The sequence below is a fragment of the Poecilia reticulata genome, linkage group LG9, assembly GCF_000633615.1.
Source record: "Poecilia reticulata strain Guanapo linkage group LG9, Guppy_female_1.0+MT, whole genome shotgun sequence".
Classification (NCBI taxonomy): Eukaryota; Metazoa; Chordata; class Actinopteri; order Cyprinodontiformes; family Poeciliidae; genus Poecilia; species Poecilia reticulata.
In genome coordinates, this window is record NC_024339.1 from 3,742,054 (window position 1) to 3,753,965 (window position 11,912).

Here is an 11,912-nt window from a genome sequence, read left to right on the forward strand (position 1 = left end):
GCAAGTACTTTTACTTTTAATACTTAAGTATTTTTAAAAGCCAGTACTTTTTTACTTTTACTTAAGTACAAATGTTAATGTGGTAGTTTTACTTTAACTTAAGTACATTTTTTGAGCACTTTCTCCACCACTGCTAGTCAGTCCCAGTGACCGTTTCACTAACGGTTTTTGCCCATGTGCTTTCTGGGTAAAAATCAATCGAGATACACCCCCCCTCCCCCCTGAACAGTTTCAACCTTAACGCCACCCAGCACTTTTTCCTATGATGTGGCCCTCATAGGAAAAAGTTTGGGGACCACTGTACTAGGGTCTCTGTGTTTGTGTGAAACTGAGTTTAAGCTTTATCTGAGTTGATTCTCATGGTTGGCTCTGTATATTCCTGAGGTATTTTTGGGTTTAAAATGCCATATTTGATAACGTTTGATAATAATTAAAACTTCTCAATTTTTGACATTGTCTAGCAAAATGTTTTTATGTCAGGCTACATAGCTGCTACATTGATGAGATATTCTAAGCTGTAGTTGGGGATATGCTGTTTGCAGCTGAGCATAATCATTTTGTGGGTAAAACAAACATTATTTTTACATCAACGTCCAAGTTATGTGAAACTTCTGGCACAGAATCAGCCCCATACCAATCCACATTCCAGGGGAGAAAGACTCACCTGGTATAAATTACATTTTTAGCAATTGGAGTAACGCTTAAGAGAAATTTATTTAATCAAAGAATGTCATGTATATGTGTGTAGGGCTGCACCAATTGCAGTTTTCTGGCCAATTACCGATCTTTAAAAAGCCTGACCTGCCGATTTAGATTTTGGCCAATACCAATTTTATTGGTATTGGCCAAATACCAATAGCGATATTTATAAATCGCTGACAAATTCTCTGTGAATTAAATCTTTATGTACCAAGGACTTGCCGGTTTCATGTGTGTTCCTGCATGTGGGTCTGAAAACTTCAATCCAACATGACAAATAACTATTTTCACATACATCAAATACATCATACAATTATGGAGGTAAATTTGTTTCACAAATATAAAAAAATAAAATTGTGATTAAAACCTTTGGAATTGTAATGACCTTTTTTTAAAACAAAAAAGTTTTGTTTTTAAAAAACTTTTTTAAAATTTGAAATCACTAATTTTTGTCTCATGAAGTGAAAAGGTTATTTGCAAAACTTTTATTTGCACATGTCAGAAATCTTTGGCTGTCATTGTAAGTTTTGGTTGCATTCTCACATGAACATCCTGGGCGGGGCCTAAAAGCAGAGGACTCTGACTCCCTCCCATCTCAGAACTTTTTTGTTATTGACAAAAATAACGACATACCCACATCAACAGGTCTATAGCATACAATGCAGGAAAAAAAAAATTACATCTTCTACTGTTTACAAATCACAATTGGGAACAGGGGCTCTATCAAAGTACTAAAATTAGTGGGAAAAATAAAATAGAGTAAAATAAATAAAGACATTTAAGGGGGGCTACAAACTGAAACTCTTCCGTTTACTCAAACAGTTTTACTGCGTTTTTATTCTACATCTTACCAAGACATCTTTTTAAAAGAGAAAGTTCATTTTTGAGATCAGAGATAAATTGAGGGAGCATTTTTGCATAACAGCATTTATGAATGTAATATTTTGTTACAATAATAACATTCTTTAGAAATTCCAAAAATGTTTCTCTGACAAATAAACCAAACTGAATATTTTGTAATGAAACAGAATCCATCTTTATGACTTTATAAGACAAAAGGTTATGAAATAGTTCCCATAAGTTTAGTACTTCTTTACATTCATAAAACAAATGTTTAGCTGTTTCCAAAGGAGTTTTAAATCCCCCCGACAATTCTCAACATTAAAATTAAACCTCTCTCTTATGAACTCATCCAAAGAATATATCTTATTTTATTTATTATTTTTAAAATGTAGTTCTTTATATCTAGGAGGAATTGGGAATTTCAAATACTTTGTCCTAGTTTTAACTATCGTAAATATATTACAATTTTGTAAGGCAACTGTGCTTTTTGTTCTTCCTGGGTACATGTTATTTATTGACTACTCATTCAAAAACCTATTCCTGCATTTATTATCTATAATGTTTACTTACTCAACTTGAATCTTATGTAGTCTTGTATGACTTGGGCTTAGCAAAAAACATTTAAATAGTTTTGATGTTATGGACCAGTTGGGTAGGGTTACAAAAGGAATTAATGTGAGTGTGAAGTTAATTGACTGGTGGCAGGAAATGATCAAAAATAGTAATTGTTAAGATTTAGTAGAAAAGACTAAAATAGAGTAGTTCAAAAGTCACATTTAGCAAAAACAAAACAAGAATAACAAGCTGGCATATAAAAGTAAACCCTAGTCCTATTGAGCTCAATGTTTCATTTAGTCTTGTTTGTCAAGTTAAATTGTGTTGTGTTTTTTTTTTTGCTCAGCTCCTTTTTTTCATCCAGTGGTCTGTTTTGTTGCCACTATATTCACATTGGAGAAAAGATGGAAGTTCCTCAATGAGTATTTATAGTTCTTCTCAAAAAATAAGAAGACGGTGAGCCTCCTAACAGGCTCACCGTCTCTGTTAGGAGAGAATCCATTAGTCCAATGCAGCCAAAGTAAAAAAAATAAGCCTGTAATAATGAGATTATTGCATACAGCTATTAAAATCTTTTTTATTATTAATTCTTACAGCAATAGCTTAATTAATTTTTATAATACTTTTTTCAGTATTTAAGTTCACCAAGATATTTCAGCACTATTTTTTCCACAGCCTCCATCTTGCATTCCCAAAGTACAACTGACAATTAATTCAAACTCACCCTGAAGATGACAGGATGACGAATCACACTTCTTCTTTTTTGGTCCCAAAATAAAAGAGCTAGTCTGTTGATGTGAATAAAATGAAAAAAATGAATGTTTTCTCTTCTTGGTTACACTTGGAATGGATAAATTAGATAAATTGCTTTTTACTGACATAATGAGGACATTAGAATACTAAGTTTTACTTTCTTGTAATTTGTTAGCAAACAGTCAATTCCATACTTCCTGTTAAATTACTACAAATTGAGAATATTACTATCCATCCAGTCAATGACCAGATTTGTTTATTACACCATTTTTTCATAAATGTTTATTTTCTACCACATAGTATGGCTCTGTTGTTCCACATTATGAGGGCTGATTTGTCTTTTAACATTATCTTCCACTGTAAAAAAAAACCTGTTGATAGAAGAAAGAGAGTTGTAGGGGGAGTTTAGACAATTGAAAATCACATTTCAATAACAACTCAAAACCTCCAACATTTTGAAATACAAATGATGGCACAACAAACCAAATAAGATTACCATGTTTTAGACGGGATTGGAGCCATCTAATTTTTAAAATACTGTTCATAATTTAAAAATTAATTGTCTTGATCCCACCTCATTTTGTGGATCCTCTTCCTCATAATCTTTGATCAAATCTCTTTTTCTGATGTAACGGTTTTTGTTTTTGAAAATAAAGTTACAGTAAATTTATTCTGTTTTATGAAATTTAAGGGGCGGCTAAAGAACATGAAGGATTCGTCAGCCTGGATAAAGATTTAGTTATTGTTAATGTTCTACCAAACATTTATAATAATGTTAATGTTTTGTAGAAACATTAACAAGTCTTTTTGAAGCCAATTATTTAAGGTCTTACTACATTTGTCAATGTTGTCTTGTGAATGTTTTCTTTCACTAGTAGCTACACATTTAGTAAGCCACATTCTTAAGTACTTCATTTCATTTTTAACTGGATTATTGGAGATTGAAGAATCAGAACAGTTATAAATGCTCATAATTTCACATTTATTTATATTTAGCTGCAGCATTGAGGCTGCAGAAAATTCCATTAAAGCTAATGGAATTTGTTCTTTGTTTTTTAGGACAAATATTATCTGCAAATTGGCTTGTGATGGTTTTCTGGTAAAAACTCTAATATTGAAGGATTAGAAATATATATATTTCTAATCCTTCAATATTAGAGTTTTTAACTGTGATTGATAGTAATCCTGTGACTATAATTAGAGAGGCGAGATACAGCAATCTTGTCTGATTCCGGTTTCTGCTTGGAATCTGGTTCATGTGGCCTGTGACGGAGACACACAGCTGTTAATATTAGTGTTTAAACATGGTAATCATATCAAGAAATCTATTTCCAAATCTGAAACGTGTTAATAATAAATTGATGTTCCACAGAATCAAATTCTTTGTGAAAGTCTGAAAACAAAATCAAACCATCATGTTTTATTTTGTGACTATAATCAATCAGGTCCAGAACCTGGCGGATGTTGATATGGATAGATCTGCCTTTTAGAAAACCGGATTCTGTTTGACTAATTATTTTAGGTAAGCCCGTTTTAACCTTGATGTCAAAACTTTTGTTAGGTTATTGTAGTCTGTGTTTAACAGTGTAATATCCTTTAAGTTATTTAAATGTGTCTTCAGGTTTTGGGAGTAGTTTAATTATCTCTTGTTTCATAGTTTCCCTGAGTTCCTTCTTGTTAACACATTCTTCTACAGCCTGAAACAACAAATGTTTGTTGTTGTGATCGGAACATTGTAGGTTTGATTCCAGTTTCCTCCTGCCACAAGTCAATGTGATGCTGGGCACGGCACTTAACCTCACAGTGCTTACCAATCGGTGTATAAATGTCTAAGTGTTTGTGAGTGCACATAGGTGAATATGACTCTAGTGTAAAGCCCTTTGAGTGGTCAAAATGATTGGAAAAGTGCTATAAGTTCAGTCCCTTTACCATCTGGCCCAGGGGCAAGGACAGACGGCATCTTTCTTATGGCAAATTCAGAGACTCTTAGCTCTTCATCTCAGATTTCCTTAAAGTTTTGATCAATAACAGAATCATATTTCCTAATATATCAAAAAAGTAATTTGTTCTGTATCCACCTTATTCCTAGCCCCCATGAGGCTTTGAGGAATTTATGACTTTCGCCACAAACTGGAATCGCCATTTGTTTACATGTTAGCAACTCGCTAACCGGTTTTTGTCAAAGGTCTTTGGCTATAAAATATGTGGGAACATCAGCTAGCACAGCTTAAATGTGGCAGTATTGTTTTACCGCTACCTACAGCTATTGAGTGGAGAGATGGTGACTTAAAGAAGTGGTCGCAAATAACCCGCACTAGCATATCTAACCACTTCATTCACTCGGTTGCTTCGGGGACGCAGGATTCCATTGGCTTTTTGTCCACACAATAAAACAAACACACATAAAGCATTATAATGAGCCATCATTTGATACAGTTGTGTTAAACCAGGGAGAGAACTAAAACATGCAGGAGGCTGTCCACTGTCCTAAGCTATCATTTCTGCCCTGAGCCAACCTGCTGCTAGAGTTTCAATCACAAGGTGGGCTTAGCTGTTTGGTTGGCTATGTCTGTATCACAATCTGCAGATGATAAGGTGCTTGGTCAGTATTGTCAGTTAGCTTAGAAAATGGGAGCATCAGCTCTGGTCACCACAGTATTAGTGATTGGTCAAGGTTTTGTTTCCTATTAAAGGCAAATAGTGAAAATAGCTGTGCCAAAAAAACATTTATGAGTTCAGTTCCTAGAAACAAACAGAATGGTTAGCAGCACCTCTGCGTTGCTAAAACAGGTCAGCTTGAAACTTTGGGTCCTCTTAGTTCTGGTTTGCACAGCATCAGTGTCAGTAGATGTTTCTGATAAGGGTGACATAGGCAGTTTCCCTGGGCGTGTTCACATGAGCTCCCAGAACAGCTCACCACCTAACACAGTTGCACACACACATATATGCATGTGTGCCCTGCCACGTGCCTGTCTTGACATTTAACAGGTGGGCTTTGAGCCAATGCATGCAGCAGGTGAACACCTGCTCACTTCTCTCCTTTACTCCACCCTCCTATAGAGTCCTGCCCTGGTGACACAATATTGGCCAACCACCGAGGTAACAAACAAAATGAGTGGATTTGCCTCCTATACTTCAGACCCAAAAGTTAAAACTTCTTCAAACACACACATATACAGCACTGGAAGAGACCACATAAAATAATCAGTTTCTCCGATTTTACGTTTTATAGATATGTGTTTGAATAAAATAAGCCTTGTTCTTTTATTCTATGAGCTATTGACAACATGAATCTGAAATTCCAAGCAAAAATGTAATATTTATTTGCAGAAAATGAGAAATGGTCAAATTAATAAAAAATATGCAGTTCTGTCAAAGAAAACAGGTTCATATTCAATTTAGAAACAACAATACTAATCTTTTAGCTCAGGAACCCAGGTGAAAAAAAGTATACTTAAGTATATTTCAAACACACTTACGTTTATGAAAGTACACTTTAAGTATACTATGTATTAAGTGTACTACCTATAAATATATCTGAAGTATACTAAAAGTATTCTTGTACCAATTTCGAAATTATAACTTTAAACAAACACACTTAAAAATAATTGTACCAAAATACACTTTTAATATATTAAATAAAAGTATACTTAAAGTTAACAAAATATATATTTGCCCAAGTGTAAATATACGCTTGTTCAAGTATATTTAAAATATATTTTGTGTATATTTTAAAATATATGCTCAAAATAGAATTTTTTTAAATTCACTTAACACTACTTTAGATTAATTTCACTATGTTTTAAATTACATCTCAGTGTACATTTTAGGCTAATAAAGTATGCCTTTCTTTATTTAACCGAGTGAACCCTGTTGAGATCCAGATCTCATTTTCAAGAGGGACCTGGGCAGAAGTCTGCAACACGCAGCAACCTGATTACAAAATAAAACTAATTAATACATATGCAGGCCCTGTGACAGACTGGCGACCTGTCCAGGGTGACCCCGCCTCTCACCCGGTACGCTAGCTGGAGATAGGCACCAGCACCCCTCCCGACCCCACTGAGGGACAAGGGTGTAAGAAAATGGATGGATGGAATACATATGCAGAAGTATGTCTTTTAGGCATCTATAAAGTACTTTTCATGTAATTTTTAGGCATACTTTTTAAGTATCTAAAAATTATGCCTTTTTAGTTGCCTTAATAATCTTTTACTATTTTTGTTAAAATTGCAAAGAATAAAAAATTATAATCATGATGTAATGTTTTAAGAAAGTACCCAATCCATTTTCAGATTATTATCAACAGGATTAGCTCCAGTTCACACTCCAGACCAGTTGGTGGCGGTATTGCACACTTTCATTTTTTATTTTTTTTTAAACACCATAAACAGAAGAAAAAACTTGAACACAGGTTAGATTACAGACTCTGTCAAAATTTACCATTTTTACTTGCATAATATTCCCTTCAAAGTAGAGAGGGCCTTGACAATAGTTACTAATTTTGGTAAATTCAAGCTGGTGACGTCCTAGTCAGAGTTAGACGAAAACACAACTGGACAACAACCGATGAAAATGAAATGTGTGTCACAAAAGGAGCCCAAAGGAACGAAGGCTGCTGACGTGTTCCTAGTGTTGAGACGCTTTACCAAGGTTGAGAAAGAGTCACATGCTGTTAGACAAAGGGCCCATAGTAAAGAGTTACATGTTTGATTCTGTTAGACACTAAGGGTCATTCCTCAGAGAAACAGAAACTTATCAGGCCACAGAGACATGGTGTGATTTCAGGGAGTGTCTTCAGTCCATATAATCAGCTAACCTCCTTCTCCTCCTCAGACGCTGCACAGACTTTTTTAGAAACTCTTCTTGAATGTAATGGTAAAAGCGTCTCCTTTCAGCACTGAAAGTGAATAAAATAAGTAAAGTGAATGCTTTTCTTGGCTGATTTTATGCTCCGTGTGTCAATACAACTTATGATTCATCAACTGGGACTTCCATTCCCAACAGTTGGTAGCAGAGGATGGTTTTGTGTTGACACATGAGCGGAGATTGGACTGGCCGTTCAGGCGCACTTTCCGAAGCAGTACCCTGGTGTAGGGCCCACACGAAAGGTAAGGACACTTGTTCCTTAAAATACACCATTGTACTGTTTCTCAGGTCTGTATAAGTTTCAGTTATCAGCTGTTGTCTGTACTGTTTCCCAGGTTTGTCTGCTTGCCACTAAGTTGTCTTAAGTTGTCAATCATTGTTAGTTGTCAGCTGTCGTTCGTACTGCTTTTGACTGGTTTGTCTAAATGTTTTCAAGTTCATAGGAGTAAAGTTGAGTTAAGAGTCAAAGTTAAAAGTTAAGAGTTATAGTAAAGAGTTAAAATTAAGGGTTAAAATAAAAAGGTTGATTGGCTTGCAGTGAGAACTGGCCGTCCCCGACTTTTTCCAGACGCGGGGAAGGGAAAAGCTAGATTTTGTCGGTTTTATCCTCAGGGAGTACTCCCCTCAGAAAAGAACTGGATAGCCAATCTGAAACTTTGCTTGAGAAACGCAAGAAATGCGGTGAAAGCGGTCCTCCATAGGATAAAAGAGATAAGATAAGAGAATAAGATAAAGGTCGATCGCGGTCTGATCCTCTAAAGAATAATAAGTGAAGTAATAAGTGATAAAAGAGGACAAAAATAGGAGCTGAAAAGCGTGGATCCATTTCTGTGTAAAGCTGTGTGTGTGTCTATCAGCTGTGTGTGTAAGCTTCTGCCGCTGAGCAGACGTTATGTGTTTAAATGTACTCTTTTTTGTTTATTGCAATGTGTTTTAAAACCATGGCCAACATTGGGAAATTATAATATGTGGGAGGTTTTTGATTTTGCCTGCTGGGTTTGATTTTCTGCTCTTTGATTTCCTCGCCGCCGTGCGAGCAAAACTGAAAAAAAAAAAAAGAGAGAGAAGAGGTGATTTTTGAGCCTAAATTTTGAACCTAAATAGATGGAGGGTGAACTTGAAAAGGAAAAATACGATCCAAAGTGGGGCATCAGGACATGGATTACGCTCGGTGAGCAAATAGAAGCATTAATAACTTATTTGGCAGAGCATGATGAATATCAAAATAAGGGAGAAAGAGAAAAACTGAAAAAAGGGATAGAATACCTGGTGCAGAATAAAGGAGGCGACCTGTTAAACAGACAGCCTTCGGGGTACTAAGGGAAAACTGATTGAAACTAAACTAATCCGGCACAATTCACTATTTTCACATGTGGTAAAATGAACTGTATGAAGGATGAATGAAATTACATAACAGGTAAAATTGTAAACAAATAAAGTGACATCTGATGTGTTGAAGTTTTTGAAACTCGGCTTAGCTGTAGACGGGTTTAAATTTAAACTTAATGAAACTTGAAAAATTGAGGTGTATAGCAGACTTGAACTTTATCATGGACTAATCAATATTTTTCTCTCTTATTATCTTATCAAAAACAGGATTTCTTTTTATTTGAAAATTGGTCACCTTAAAATGTCTAAAGAGGGAACAGAATTTTTGTTTGATTCAAAGGGTGATTATGAAACAGCTCCAGATTCAATTACATTGGTTACAAAATATTCTTGTCTCAAAGACAATTAATGATTCTAAATCTAGATATTTTGGTTACCTTACTTCAAAGTGGCAAATAGTATGTTAGAAGAGGAATAATCACATTTCAGCTTTGGTTTAAAACCAGATAGCATTTATTGCGAAACTGTTTTATTTGGTTTGACATGTTGTTGTTTTTTTTCATTTTTATTAATATTATTGGGTTTTTTTCTAAAAACAAACTAACTAACTTACTAACTGAACTAACTGCTGCTTTTGAAACACATGCATGTCTTGGTAGAAAGGCACAAATTGGACATGAGGAAACTTTTACAGTGGATATGATAATAATTGATTATGTAAAAAAACTGAATGGACAACAACTGGCTCACAACACTTGTTTGCCTTACATTTTGATTGAATTGATACATAAATTCAAGTCCAACAGAACATTTGATTTTAAACGCAATGACATCTTACTGTACTGCATAATCTTTGTCCACATTTTTTGCTCCTCTGCCTAAATTGATCAACTTATGATTGATCAAGTTGATCAATTTTTGTCGGTTCAACTGTTTGAACCAACAAAAGTTCTGTTTGAACTTTTGTCGGTTCAAACAGAACATTGACACTGCCTTTCTGGAAAGCAATCCAAATTCTGATATGAACTCGTTTAAAATAAAAAAACTTTTGGCGTTTGCAGTACAGTTTCAGTTGGACATTTTAGAAATATGTACAGAAAAATAATCTCTGAAAAATATTTCTGGTAACAATAGAAATGTTGTCAGAAATGTTTATTTTCTATTTACATAAGAAAACAAAAGGGGGAAATGATAAATGATAAACATAGTGGTAAATGACAAACATAAAACATTTCTGATAAAACTCTACGTTTAGAACATCTCAGAGTCTACTTTCAATTCTAGACAGAAGATTTGGGAAACTTGTAACACACCCTGTAATATTTTAGTTCTGGAGAATAGTAACAAATGCAAAATTGCTTTCAAATTTTTAAATTATATCAACAGGGGGAGGAGAAGAAATAGACTCTAATTACTAGTCGGTTCAAAGATATCTTTAATTATGAATTTATTCATTTGGCATTGGTATATTGTGAGTTCATTTTATGAGCTCTTATACTGTTCCTTCCTGCATGACTTGAATACAGAGTTATATAGAAGCTCTTACTAAATTAAAATTGGTAATGTAAAATTTAATAGCTTAAATCAATGTCTATGCCATGTTTATTTGCAGATTGGTGAGTTTCCTGCATCGCCTCTAATTTTAATTGTATAAAGTTACAGTTGGATGTAATTGTTATCATTGAGAACATTTTGGTTAAAAGTACTTTAGATTTTATGGAGCCCCTAAAGGGGCATGGAGAAAAATTCTGACAAAATGTGAAAAAAAAATTTAAATTCTAAAAAGAACAATACATAAATACAACACTCAGCTGTTTTGAAAAATATCAGGATAAAGGTAATATTTTCATTAATGGAACAAAGAATATTTGATTACAGTTTTCTTTTTGACCTAAATTATTAAGGAAATTTGACCGGTTGTCTAAAAGCATGGCAATTTCACATGGATGCTTTTGTGTAAAATTGGACACTATTAAATTAATTATTTTACATATGCATTTTAATAACTAATTTATGAAAAGTGTACGTAGCTGGAAATACTAAATTTGTTTACATTTTAATAATTTCTTAAGAGTTTAATTTTTGATAGGAGTTTCTATTTTATCTTTTCTTTGGAGCTCAGGGACTGAGGCAGTGGACCTTATCTGACCTTATCCAGTGACCCTGAGCCTGCCTAAAACAAACAAAAAGAAAAAAAAAGAGTGAACTTTTCTCTACATCACAAGCTACAGAAAAGACAGTTAATTTATAATTATGTGAGCAAAAGATGGCATACACTGCTATTTTCTTAATTTACTTTGTGTTTTACTCTAGTAGTCCCGTGGTCTGACGGGGACCGTGGGGGCTCAGGGCCGTGCGAGGAGGTGAGGAGAAAGGCCTCTGTCTTCAGCTTCAGGCCTCCGCTGTTCTTAGCCGTGCTGACATGGACATTTGCACTTTCTACACATATGAATTGTACCATCTTCTGCTGGACTGCTGTTTGAGGGCAAAGACCTATTGGACGATTCTGACAGCTTCCACAGAGGTCAGTGAGGTTGGATTGATTTTTCCTGTAGTCACATGAGGACGGATTGCAGCTTACGGGATCTACCATTGGATCTCTGAGGAAACACCTGGCTAAAGGACGAGACCCAGCCGTGATTTCTGAGGGTCTCCTATGGCAGAAAAGACCAACGGCTTCGGCCCAACGTGAGATGGAGGTTTGAAAGCCAGTGGTGGGAAGTAACGAAGTACAAGTACTTCGTTACTGTACTTAAGTACAATTTTCGTGTATCTGTACTTTACTTAAGTAGATTTAATAATGGGTACTTTCTACTTTTACTCCACTACATTTTACAGTAAGTATCTGTACTTTCTACTTCACT

The 11,912-nt window shown here is 34.7% G+C and overlaps 1 protein-coding gene and 1 long non-coding RNA gene across 2 annotated transcripts in view; one reads left to right on the forward strand and one right to left on the reverse strand.

Annotated features, from left to right (window-relative positions):
• Window positions 1–11,912, reverse strand: part of zbtb26 (zinc finger and BTB domain containing 26) — a 1,115,122-nt gene that overhangs the window by 516,539 nt on the left and 586,671 nt on the right. The window lies entirely within an intron of this gene.
• LOC103469633 (uncharacterized) overlaps window positions 7,773–11,912 on the forward strand; it is a 9,752-nt gene continuing 5,612 nt past the window's right edge. Inside the window, exons 1-2 of the long non-coding RNA XR_534376.2 lie at window positions 7,773–7,961; window positions 11,362–11,783. This is a non-coding gene — a long non-coding RNA (uncharacterized LOC103469633). The remainder of the gene's footprint in view (window positions 7,962–11,361; window positions 11,784–11,912) is intronic.